The sequence below is a fragment of the Ceratotherium simum genome, chromosome 7, assembly GCF_057802395.1.
Source record: "Ceratotherium simum simum isolate JZ-2026a chromosome 7, ASM5780239v1, whole genome shotgun sequence".
NCBI classification, from domain to species: Eukaryota; Metazoa; Chordata; class Mammalia; order Perissodactyla; family Rhinocerotidae; genus Ceratotherium; species Ceratotherium simum.
This window is the reverse complement of record NC_141906.1, coordinates 52,066,499-52,081,209: the sequence shown is the minus strand read 5'-3', so window position 1 is coordinate 52,081,209 and position 14,711 is coordinate 52,066,499.

Below are 14,711 nucleotides of genomic sequence, written 5' to 3'. Positions count from 1 at the left end.
TTATTCAGACAGAAAATCAATATGGAAACATTGGATTCGAACTATACTTTAGACCAAATGGACCTAAAACACATATACAGAACATTGTACCCAACAGCGGCAGAATACACATTTATCTTAAGCACATATGGAACATTCCCAGGATAGATCATGTGTGAGTTGACAAAATGTCTTAAAAAATTTAACAATATTGAAATCATACCAAGTATCTTTTCTGACCACACTGGTATGAATCTAGTAATCAATAACAGGAGGAAAACTGGAAAATTCACAGCATGTGGAAATCAAATACACTTCTGAACAACCAATGAGTTAAAAGAAATCAAAAGTAAAATCAAAAAATATTTTGAAAAAAACAAAAATGAAAACAAAACATACTAAAATTTGTGGGATACAGCAAAATCAGTCCTAAGAGGGAAGTTTATAGTGATATATGTCTATATTAAAAAAAAAGTAAGATTTCAAATGAACAATCTAACTTTACACCCAAAGGAACTAGAAAAACAAGAACAGACTAAGCTCATGGTTAGTAAGAAGAAGGAAATAACAAAAATCAAAGCGGAAATACACAAAATAGAGACCAGGAAAACAATAAAAAAGATCAGCAAAATTAAGAACTGTTTTTTTGAAAAGATAAAAGAAACTGACAAATTTTTAGTTAGACTAAAAAACAAGAGACAAAACAAATAAATAATATCAGAAATGAAACAGGACAAATTGGAACTGACATCACAAAAATATAAAGATCATAAGAGACTAATATGAAAAATATGCCAACGAATTGGATAATCTAGAAGAAATGGATAAATTCCTAGAAATATACAACCTACTAAGAATGAATCATGAAGAAACAGAAAATCTGAACAGACCAGTAATGAATAAGGGGATTGAATCAGAAATCAAAAACCTCCCAGCAAAGAAAAGTCCAGGTCCTGATGGCTTTACTGGTGAATTCTACCAAATATCTATAGAAGAATTAATACCAATCCTTCTCAAACTCTTCCAAAAAACAGAAGAGAGGGGAACACTCCTAAACTCATTTTATGAGGATAGCATTACACTGACACCAAAGCCAGACAAGAACACTATGAGAAAAGAAAATTACAGGCCAATATTCCTGATGTATATAGATGCAAAAATCTTCAACAAAATACAAGCAAACAGAATTCAAACGCACTTCAAAAAGGATCATACGCCATGATCAAGTTGGACTTATTTGTAGGTCGCAAGGGCATTTCAGCATATGCAAATCAATCGATGTGATACACCACTTTAACAGAATGAAGGATAACCATCTCAATAGATGCAGCAAAAGCATTTGACAAAATTCAACATCGTTTCATGACAAAAACTCTCAACAAATTGGGTATAGAAAGAATGTACCTCTATAATAAAGTTCATATATGAAAAGCCAATACCTAACATCATACTCAACAGTAAAAAGCTGAAAGATTTTCCTCTAAGATAAAGAACAAGACAAAGGTGCCCACTCTTGCCACTCCTATCCAGCATAGTACTAGAAGTCCTAGCCAGAGCAATTAGGCAAGAAAAAGAAATAAATATATTCGAATCAGAAAAGAAGAAGTAAAATTGTCCCTACACATGATATGATCTTATATATATATAGAAAACCCTAAAGACTCCACCAAGAAACTATTAAAACTAATAAAAGAATTCAGTAAAGTTACAGGATACTAAATCAATATACAAAATACAGTTGCATTCCTATATGCTAACAATGGACTACTGGAAAGAAAATTAAGAAAACAATCCCATTTACAATAGCATCAAAAACAATAAAAAATATTTAGAAACAAATTTTGTCAAGGAGCTAAAAGACCTGTACACTAAAAACTACAAGACTTTGATAGAAGAAATTGAGGAAGACACAAGTAAATGAAAAGATATCTCATGTTCATAGATTGAAAGAATTAATATTATGTCCATCATACCCAAAGCAATGTAAAGATTCAATGCAATCCCTATCAAAATTACAAAGGTATTTTTAAAGAAATAGAAACAAAAATCCTAAAATTCATATGGAATCCCGAATAGCTAAAGCAATCTTGAGAAAAAAGAAGAAACTGGAGGTATCACACTTTCTAATTTCAAACTATATTACAAAGCTATATTACAAAGCTATAGTATTCAAAACAGTATGATACTGGCATATAAACAGACACATAGACCAATTGAAGAGAATACAGAGCCCAAATATAAACTCACACATATACTTTGAACTAATCTTTGACAAAGGTGCCAAGAACACAATGAGGAAAGTACAGTCTCTTTGATAAATGGGGTTGGCAAAATTGGATATCCATATGCTAAAGAATAAAATCACACCACTCACAAAAATTAACTCAAAATGTATTAAAGACTTAAATATAATCCTACAACCTTAAAACTCCTGGAAAAATAGAAAAAAGCTCCTTGACATTGATCTTGGCAATAATTTTTTGGATGTGATATCAAAAGCACAGGCAACAAAAGCAAAGATAAACATGTAGGACTACATCAAATTAAAAAGCTTTAGCACAGCAAAGGAAACCATCAATAAAATGAAAAATCAATCTATAAAATGGGAGAAAATATTTGCAAACCATATATCTAATAAGAGGGTAATATCCAAGATATATGTATAAAAAGCTTATAAAACTCTATAGCAAAAAATCAAATAATCCTATTAAAAAATGGGCAAATGTCCTGAATAGACATTTTTCCAGAAAAGACATACAAATGGCAAAAAGGTGCTCTACACCACTAATCATCAGGGAAACGCAAGCCAAAACCACAGTAAGATATCACTTCTCACATATTAGGATGGCTTTTTTCAAAAAGACAATAGATAACAGATAAGTGTCAGTGAGGATGTCAAGATAAGGGAACTGTTGGTGGAAATGTAAATTGGTATGGCCACTATGAAAAACATTATGGAGCTCTCTAAAAAAAGTAAAAATAGAACTACCATATGATACAGCAATACCACTTCTGCATACATATGTGAAGTAAACAAAATCAGAATCTCGAAGAGATATCTGCACTCTCATTTTCACTGCACTTCATTTCAGCATGATTCACAATAACTAAGATATGGAAACAATCGAAGTATTCATCAACAGATGAATGGATAAAGAAGATGAAGATGCAAGATATATATATACTGCATACACATATATATTTATATAGAATGGAATATTATTCAGCCATGAGAAAGAAAGAAATCCTGTCATTTGATTTGCAACAATGTGGATGAACCTAGAGGAAACTATGCTAAATGAAGTGAAATTAATCAGACAGAGAAAGACAAATACTGTATGATCTCATTTATATATGGAATCTAGAACAAAAAAAAAGGTCAAACCAAACTCATAGAAACAGAGTTAAATCAGTTACCAGGGGCTGGGTGTTGGGGAAGATGGGGAGATGCTGGTGAAAGTGTACAAGCCTTCAGTTATAAGATGAATAAGTTCTGAGGATCTAATATACCTCAGAGTGCCTATGATAAATAATACTGAATTATGTACTTGAAATTTGCTTTTTAGTGGTAATATATTGATATGATAATTGTTGAAACTATGAAATAAATACTTTAAGGCAAAGAGTGAGTGGGAAAGTAGATCATTCTTTCCAATAGCAGTGGTCAGTTCATGAGAACTTAGAGGAGGTAGTTATGGCAGGCACCATAGGTTGACTAACCAAATGACTATTTCCAACATGCTCTTCTTGTCTTCCTTCCGCAGGGCATGTTGAATTGAAATTAACCATGTGATATATTCATGGACAGCTAGACATAAGATATGTATGTTGTAAGAGTCAGAAAGGCTTTATTTTTATTTTTTTTAACTAAAATGGAAAAATCATGCCTTCCTCCTGTTTGATTGGAGATGTGATGCCCAGGACTGCAGCCACCTTACAGCCATTAGGGAAAGCTCCCAGAAATTCCAGAGATGTTTTCCCACAGCCCTGGCATTACTAAGAGCTATCAGAGTACCAGCAACAATCTACATGTGTTTCCTTCATGGAAGGAAAAGTGACACCTTCTTATTTAAGTTACTATTAGCTAGATTTCACTTTACTTGCAGCTGAAATCATTCCTAACTGATACAATAATCAGACTGGTGACTTTTCCATGTGTTAGTTTCCCACAAAATCAGTCCAGATTTGTCCCAGGATCTAATCCCTGACCTCAAAGGGTAAGGGTGTCACTTTTGTTTTTTAATCTATTCTTTTTCTTGATTGTAGAATATGACTGAATTTCTATAGTTGAAGTTAAAAAAAAGTTGTCATTTACACAAAAGAAGTGATAGAAAATTTCTATCAAGATAATTAACTGAAACTTGTGTTCTAAAAATTAATTCTAATTGAAATAAAATGGAATATCACAAATTTGCAAAATCTGTGAAATATTAGTGAATAACTTTCCTCAGACTGTTTATACTTTTCTCTGCAATAGAAAAAAATATTTTTCCATTTGATGAAAGATATTCCATTTATTTTAGTAACCCGTTTGAAAAAATACTTCCTTAGGAAAATTCCACTGTGAAGGAATTTATGTGCTATATAATTTTAAAGACACATGCTATCATCCCTAAAATAATATTCTATGTAGAACAATTTATTTCAATAAATATTTCATTCATATTATGTGTCCATGAATTAACTAAAATCTGAGAAAACTCTCTGCCCTTAATGAAGCCACCATATAATAGAGAAGCAAACAAACAAAAAATTGCAATGCCTCTAAAAGAGCAAAATCCACAAATGATTATGCTTGATCTGGAGATGAGACAAGCAGGAAGCATCAGGGAATGCACTTTCAAAGGAAATGTCTGAACTGCCTTGATGAGGATAAGTAAGAGTTCACCAGAAGAATCTTCAGAAGGAACAATATTCATAAAGGAATTGATGAAACCATGAAAAGGCATATTATAGATGTATTTTTTAGTTTTTAGTTTTTATGTTTTCATTGCTTCCAAAGGTTCCAGAAAGTAGGAGGGTGGTTGAGAGAAAAAAAAAATCAGCTGAGAGATGAGATGATGTGACCTGACAAAATATAGGACTTAGACTGACTTTCAATTTAATTATATGAATTTAATTATTATTCCGAACACGGATATTTCCTAGGATTTACAGGTGTCTGCAGGTGCTTAGAACATTGATGTGCCCAAATGGATATTACAATGATGCTAATGATTACACAATTATAAAATATTGTTGAAATTGTGCAACATATAGTGATACAACTGGTTAACATTCAATTACAGACATAACTATTTCAATGAGTCTATAATGTTTACTAACTTGACAAAATAAAAACAATTATAGGACTTTGGATAGTAGATATACACTTTAAATGAACAAAGACATTCTCATCATAATTTTGCACAGTTTTTTTAACTTGGGTTCTGCACACATTAATTTTTTTATTTAAAAAGCTTGAAATCTAACATTTAAGAAAGATCTTTGAACACAAATGCAGACGATTTTCACAAAGAATATTGACAACTTAGAATTTCAGAGAAAAGCCTATTATGTCTGTCATATGGAAGGGCAAAGTTGACATTATTTATATTCTAGTAGAATTTTATTACATATTTAGGTATTCTGAATTATGGCTCACTTGACAATGTTTTTTTTTTACCTTATTAGAAATGAGAGTCTAAATGTAACGACCCCGAACTAAGGATGGATAGTAAATAATTGTATTCATTACTTATTTTTCATATCAAGGTGGAAAGTCTGAGGCAGAAAAGATCAGCATGCCTCTTACCCAGGTAATGAATATGTCAAGATCCACTGCAAACACAGATGCAAAGCAAGTATCTGAGTTAGAAAGAAAGCCCGGTAGAAACGTGGGGGAAGCATTTATCTGTTTTTTTTAAATATGATTTTCAAAGTTGCACCGTATTTTTCCCCATATTATTTATTTAATTTGTCTTTCCAAATATTTATCATTTGACTTTCCCTGTGATATCCAATCACATTCCAACATTCATTTACAGCAGGATTCTCAGAGTAGCAAGTATAAACAGACCAAAAACTAACATAACAACCTAGCTTTGTCTCCAGGGCTACCACCCTAGTCAAGATTACAGTTAACTTGACCTTAACTGATCTAATAGTGTCCTAGTTGATCTCCTTTCTTTCTACCGTTGTCACCCTACAATCTATTCTCTACCAAGCAGCTGGAATGATTTATGTGTGTGTACACACGCACACATGCATATGTGTTCACGGATCAGATCATGTTACTTGTCTAAATGCCTGGCATTACATACAACTTAGAATACATTTTCTCACGGTTTACAAGGCTCCATGTGATGTGACACCTTTTGTCTCTAGGAAATTCTTTTCATTCATCTTTTATTCACTTGTCCTTCCCAAATCTGACAATCGCTTTCATGCTTTCTAGAAAATTTCTAGCCGCCATCACTTTAAATAAACACTCTGATCATGCTCTCTCTCTCTCTTTTCTTTCTGAATTCAGGATTTTAAAACTCTATTTAGATTCAATTTAATTTAGAAGGTAGATCTTTTAATTCTATTCATTATGTCTCCTCGCCTATCTTTGAGATTTTCTCTTTTTCTGTGCTTATTCTGATTAATATCTTCAAATTTAGCTTCAATTTATTAGTTGTATTCCTGGGTTGTTAATCTAGTGTTTGATACAGAAATTGATTTTTAAATTTTAGTGATTACCTAGAAATTCTACTTGATTTTTTTCTCCAATCTGCCTGTCTTTTTCCTGTGTTCATTTCCTTGACTACATATTTTATTTCTAATCATATTAAACATATATTCAAGATGATTAATTATTAACTAGTAGTTGTTCATTACTTGGAGATCTAATTTGTTCACAAGTTATTTCTCCTGACTTCATGAATAGTCACCTGTTTCATGGTGCTTTTTTTTACTATTAGTTCTAGATTGTGGACTCATAGCTGGCTTATTTCTTATTCATATCTCTGGAAACTCTATGGTTGAGGGTACATTCTTCCAGAGAGGATCTCTAATCCCAAATCATTTTAAATTAATTTAACAGTTTGGAATTGCCTAGACTATCAAGACAGTGTAAAAATGAGAGAAACTCAAACCTGTAAGAGAGTGGATCCATGGTTACAAAATCTCAGGGTAGAGATTTTTGTTTGTTCATTTGTTTTTTTCTACCTAGATACCAGGTTAGGAAGACATGTTTCCATACTGTCTTCCTTGTTGGCAACTGAATTTTCTGGTCAACCCTTTCACTGAATGCATATCTTTTTTACTTTCTTACCTTTATGTGGGGTTCAGTTTCAATTCTCCACCTTAGGCAGACCCACAACCATCTCCTATGATCCCTTGGATCAATGCTTTTCATAATATGAAACACCATTTTAATTTAGATAGCCCTCCCTTATCTCTCATTAATTTTATCAATTGTTAAAGGTTTATTTCACATATGTGAAAATTTGTAAAATTCTATTTATTTGTTTGTTTTGGGGGGATCCATCTTCTCCATCCTAATTTAAACCTCATAAGGAAAGATATCCTTTCATCTTCCATATTTATATCCCAAGTGCTTAGCTCAGGGCCTAAAATAGAGTAGGCACAAAAATATGATTTGTAAATATATTAATGAATACTTTTGTAAATGTTTTCTATTTTTTGAATTAACCTATCTCTTTTACAATTAAAGAAAACTATATTACCTTTTAAAAATAACTGATTTGGTAGGTTTATTTTCCGTTTCTGAGCAGATTTTTAAGAACAGACTTATTATGTATTGTTGCCTGGAAACATAAGAATGTGTCTCCCCTTTTATTCCTATGAGGCAGATATTTTAGCCATCAAACTCACCCTCTGTACCTTCTGGTGAAAGCAATGAACTATGTGTAATTACTGACAATACATGCTTTTGTGCAAAATACGTGCTTTCAATTGGGAATAGGCATCATCATAAAATTGTACAATACTATTGGGAAGATTGAAAGAATAATTTTTAAAATTTTAAACTTCAGTATCATAAGTAATCATGAACTTGAAAAATACTAGATGATAACATGAACTTATTCAATTATTAAGATATCTTTTAAAGTTTACTGAAGTATAAAAATCTCACATGAAGGAATGGTTTAATGACAACCATTATCAGCTCAATGCAATACAAAGCTGCACCAACAAGCAAGTTAAACTAATTTGCAAATGTCAAGCATGTCCCTTTAAATTGGTTCATTAACTCACTTTTGGAGAGCAGTGTCAAGAACTAGGAGTTACTGGCATTCCTCATTAGCAGATCTCCTGGACAGGGTAAATAGGTTTAGACAGAACTGGATTGATTAGTCTGCCTTAGAATTCAGTGCAGCATAGCAAGTTCCAACTGTTTTTCCTCTGGTGGATAAGAGTGAAACATTTCCAGCAATCTAGATTTCTAATGAGAACCAGAATGTGTCTCAGTCAATCATCAAACTGAGGTTCACTAGCTGAGACACACATGTATTTCAATGTGGCTTTCACTCCTGATTTTAGGGACAATAGAAAGAGTTTGTTGAAGAATGCAAAAAAGGAGGCAGTTAATATAATCATTTCACAGAAAAATTAAATATAGCTAATATAGAAAAGCATTAAGAGGAAATATTGAAGAAACAGAACACCAAATTGCTGAACGTTGGAGTGGCAAGAATATAGTATTTTGGGAGGTGGGTGTTTTTAGAGTGAGATTAAATCTCCTGGATTCTTCATTTTAATATATTGATATTTTTACTTGCCATCGTACCTAAAGCCCTGATTTTTCTATGAAAGAGCTGAGACAAGATTGGGATGGAATCCAAGTTATAAGGGAGGAATCCATTATATTGACAGGAATTTACTAATCCCTAGAATATGGTGAAACTAGTGAAAGTGACATGTGCAACATGCTTTTTGGCATGTAATATGTCTTTGAGATACATTTGAGTAATATATATTTAAGATAGATTACTATATAAAATTATATTAATTAATGGTCATGAGTGAGTACGTCATACTTCTTAATTTTGGCTGAGACATTTACTAGCTAGAATGATTATGGATAAGATATTAAACTCTTGTCTCTTCATATTGTAAAGTGGGCATAATATTGCTTTTGTGATACGGCTCTTCTAAAAATAATGAGGGTAAGATATACAAGGTATACATTAAAGCGCTTATGACAACAGAGATATTCAGTATTGTAGCTTTTTATCATCATCATCATCATCATCACCATCTTCTTTATCATTTTATACCAAACTTGCTCTCAAGAACACAAGATTTTGGAATAGTTTGTTATAAAAATCTCCTAAATTTCTATAAAATGTCTTACTTTATAGGAAACAGGCCACAGTGAGAAAAAAAGTGGATTTTGGAATAGGACAAATGGACTTTCACATTCATTGTTTTTAGATTGATATTTAATCCCCTATATCTTCATCATTATATCTGTTAAACATATGTGTAACTCACAGCGTTGTTGTAAATGAATTACATTAAGTAAAAGCCTGTGCCCAGTGCTAGCATATAATGAGCACACAATAAGTATTATATTCAATTATACCCCTAAACCTTCCAAGTATTTTCATCTTATAACAATAGATTCTCATTCTACTAAAGGAAGCACTGACACCATATAAAGGAACGATTTGTGAGTCAATATTGGAGCCAACCAGATTCCTGAGTCTGAACACAAAGCTTTGCCTTCTGTCTTTGTGTGTAAAGAACTTATATGAAATATCACATATTTGCACCCATGTTCAAGTCCATACCTGTCTCTATGAAAAACTGACCTCAATAATCTTAACTTCCTTTCTTTCTAAATCATTTGTGGATTTACCTGACTCTGCATTCCGGTGTAGTGGATCCAGGGACTTTTTGGAAACCCTTTCCTGGTTTTATAAATATTTCTGTAGTGGAAACTAGTCAACTTTTGGCTTTGTTTCCATCACAGTTGCTAAAATTGCTTTATTTTTTAATATACTAAGTCACTGTGATACATGTGGGGCCTATATTTAAAATAGGAATCAAAGAAGCCAAACTTCCTTTTAGTTATACATCAGTACTTCCTCTTTGACTGGAGGAGTTATAAATACAGTTCTGTACTGCAAAGAGGAAAATACTATATATTTGAAATGAGAGGGTAAAAAAGGAAACATGTCTTCTCTTGTCATGAACTACAAACACAATGTCCCAGAAAGAAAAGAACAGAGTCAGCACAATTCAAGAAATAAAACAACAGGCTGTCACTGGTCTTTACATAGCAGTGTGGTAATGATATAGTGAGCAAGGCTTCTAAAGGAAGCATTCCAGGCACAGCAAGCCTCAATGGTGTGAGTGCATGTATTGCAGAGGATAGATCCAGCATCAAAGCCCAGGAAATGACAATATGAAATATAGGCATCCAAATATAGACATATGAAGCTAGAGCATTAGTATTCAAATGCTATGAATGCCGTACATAGAAGCAAACAATGCCAGTGGTTATTTCAGAATAGAGAAAATACAACTAGTTAACAAGTACATGGAAAAACATCTGGACTAAAACTTTAAAAACTGATACCTCTCCTAGGGTACAAGGACGGCATCTAATTCAAATCGTCTCCCTGAAGCACCTAGGACAACACAAGGCATGTTATTTCATCTATAAAATTAGCAAAGACTTTCAAGATGATGACATGTATGTTGCTACAGTAAATGAAATCCTTCATACTTTAGCCATAAAAGTTTAAACAAGTAAATGAAACTGGAAAGAAATCAGAATGTACGTGTAAGAATGTTTAAAAAGTTGGTATCATTTATTCTAACAATTATAGTTTTTTGGCTCTATTTTTGCAATAATCTTAATTATAAAACAATTATAAGCAAAGATCTTGATTACAGTGCTATTTCTTTATAGGAAGATATTAGGGATACCTAAAGTATTTTATAAAAATGGAATGATGAGCCAGCCCCGTGGCTTAGTGGTTAGGTGCGCATGCTCCGCTACTGGCGGCCCGGGTTCGGATCCCGGGGGGTGCACTGATGCACCGCTTCTCTGGCCATGCTGAGGCCACATCCCACATACAGCAACTAGTAGGATGTGCAACTATGACATACAACTATCTACTGGGGCTTTGGGGAAAAAAAAGGAGGAGGATTAGCAATAGATATTAGCTCAGAGCCGGTCTTCCTCAGCAAAAAGAGGAGGATTAGCATGGATGTTAGCTCAGGGCTGATCTTCCTCACACACACACACACACAAAAATGGAATGATTAACTTATGTCATTCAACTGGATAGAAATAATAGTCCTTAAAATAATATTTATGAAGAGTATACATATGCATATATGCATATATAGTCCAATAGAAATTTCTTAGCGAGTACTTCTATTTTTACCACCACTACAATTAACACTACTACTATTGGTATACTACTAGATGTTATTTACTAAGCAGTCAAAATATCTCATTCTTCAATGTATATTTAATATTGCATATAATTCTCATGAGGACCTTATAAGGTATGTCACACTTCAAAGATAAGGAAAAGTAATTTGCCCAGCAGTCACAAAGCAAATGGTGAAGCTGAGATTTGAATCTACACAATTAAATTCTTTTAACTTATTTCTAGAAAGATAGAGATACTAGCCAAAATTCAAGCTGATAAACTGTAATTATAAGTATTCATTTATCATTTTATCAATAAATGTTTGAATATTTTGATATATAAATGTGTTTTGTTATGTGCTTTTGTGATTTCAAGACTTATGAAATCCAAATAAACAGTTAAAAATCTGGGCATATTTAATTTTTTTCTACCTGTTAATTTCTTAAAGTAAAGATATCTCGACTGAATACGGCAAATATTTTAAGTCTGAAACAAAATAAACATTGTACCTGTGTTAGGATTTCAGTGTGAAACAAAATATACTCAACAAGATAATTGAGGAAAGTAAAATCATCGAATATTTAAGATGTGAGTAGTGTTTTTGTTTTGTTTTGTTTTGTCTTTAAGAGAAACAGACAAGGTTGAGAAAGAATCTGGGGCTGGCAAAAGCTGGGAGCCAGAGAGCCTTTTGTGCTCAAAGGCTTGAAGGGGAAGAGGAGGAAGCAATTACCGGAACTCAGAGCAAATAGATACAGCTCTAAGTGAGCACCAAAAGATCAGTGCCACTTGGTAGAGGAACAAAGCCAATCTGCAGCAGATCAATAAATACAGAAGCAGAAGAATAAATACCCACAACTTCACACTTCTTCCCATCTTTTCCCTGCTGATGCCTTGCGTGTGAACACAACAGGATCCAATGGGCCAAAGAATTCCCTTGATGGAATTCATCAAGTCAGCTTCCTAGGGCAAGAGCAGGACAAAGAAGACTAGAGTGGATCAGCCTACAGTAGACTATTTGCAAAAATGACTTCAATTATTCCACATCTACGACCTTTCAATGTGACTCTGCTTCATCTCCTATCAAGAGGATGGGCCTTGTGAAATTTTCTTTTGTCAAACAAAATGCAGAAGTAGTATTGTGCCAGTTCTGAGCCTAAGCCTCAAGAAGCTTTTCACACTTGTACTTGTTCTTTTAGCACTCTGCTCAGCAACCATGTGTGCACCCACATGCTAACCTGCTGGGTGATAAGAGACCATGTGGCCAAAGAACAGTAAGCTTAGTTGGTCCAGTCAAGGCCAAAGGTATGTCAGTCCAGCCAAGAGCAACAAATCAACCCACCCTATTCCTGACCGCCCACAGCTGCATGAAGAATCCAGCTGACCCGTAAATTCATGAGCAACAATAAACGGTTGCTGTTTTAAGTTACTTAGTTTTGGAGTGGTTTGGTATGGAGCAATAATTAATTAATACAATATCCTCATTAATGTATTTACTCATTCAAAAAGTATCTAATAGCCATGTGTTATGAGCAAGCACTGTACTAAGCACTGCATAGACATAATGATTAAATATGAATAATATAATTTAATTATAGTACAACGTGTAAGTAAAATGCATTGTGTTTTAACCACACAGAAAAGGAAAGACTAATTTAGGGGGTGGAAATATATTTAAAGAAGGAGGACAAGGGCAAAATGGGTAAAAAGCACGAAAGTGAAAGATGTTTGTTGACTGAGTTTTTGGTTGTCAACTAACTTGGCTTTTCCATAGGATCTATGAGAGGGAATGGTATTTCATTAAGCTAGTAGTCTTAATGATTTTTTTCCATTCATGATATATTAGTAAATATTTTATAACTAACTATGGCATAAACATAAATCTATAGATATACATTTACATCCTCTACATATAAATATAGAGGATCAAGTGTATGTCTTAAAAAAATATATAAAACTCTGGATGTTTGCATAATTTGTACTTCCATATTATAAAATATTCATAACATTATGGTGTACTATGATCTATTCATAAGTGATTGTGATAATACTACTACTATTGATAATGAATAATAATAATAATACATAGTATTTATTGAGCATTGCTGGTACTGTGCTAAGAGTTTTGAAGGCATTTTCTCATGTTACTTGGGAGACGGTATCTTCTCCATTTACTGAAATGGAAAATGGGGTTTCGAGAGACAAATACCTTTTTCCAGGTCTCACGGTTTGAAGTAGTGAGCTGGCATTAGAATACTCACACACACACACAGACACACACACACAATATGTATTCAAATGTATTATATGTAGTAGTTTTTATTTATATACTAATCTCTAGATGAGGATTGTGACCTCATTATTGTGGAACCATAAAAAAAGTAAATCAAGTTATTTTTACCTCTATAATATTTGCATTAATTAATTCAACAGATATTAACAATTAATTGAACATTTATTATGTGGTAGGAATTTCAAGTTTGCTTAAATGCATAAGCCTGAGGTTTGTTGCACTTAGGTCTCAAAAAGTTTGTAAAAACAAGACAGATTCTTAGTCTCTCTGCCCATGTGCATTATTGTAGGCAAATTCTACAGGATAAGCTACTGAACGAAGAAATAAGACAAAATAAATTATACCATCTAAATTCAACACTTACTAAATTCAAGATTCTGTCTTCTGTTAAAAAGAAATAAGTAATTCAGTATTCAAGAATTTTAACAAACATTTCAGAGAAGTTAGAAAAAAAGTGAGTTGAGATTAACTTTTGTTACCATGAGATCATAAATTCACACTAAGGATGTGCTTTAACAAGAGAGAAAAATAGCACAAAATAAATAAAATAATTCATAAGGCAGCAGGAATTACTATTTCTATATTATTATAAGACTTCAGATGTAAATGGATAAAATAGCACTGTCCAATAGAACTTTTTTTGATGATGGAAATGTTTGATATCTGCACTGTCCGGTATGCAAGCCACTAGCTATGTCAGCTACTGAACAGTTGAAGTGTGGTTAGTGTTACTAAGAAATTACATTTTTTATTTTATTTTATTTAAATTCATTTAAATATAAATATATAATATAATATAAATATAAATAACTATACATCGCTAAGGGTCAACATAGTTATAGAGGATCAAAAGAAAAAGTTTCCAGGAACTATTTTTTATACTAGTAAATGACAAAATTAAACAAAAATGATAAAGTTATATACTTTGTATGCTTTGACGGTTATTTGACTATTCAGAAAATCATAAAGCATAAGCAGAATTAGATTTTTAATGAAGTGCGGGTATTTTCCAAATTCAATCATGTTTATAAATGACAATGAATGAATGAAATAATACATAA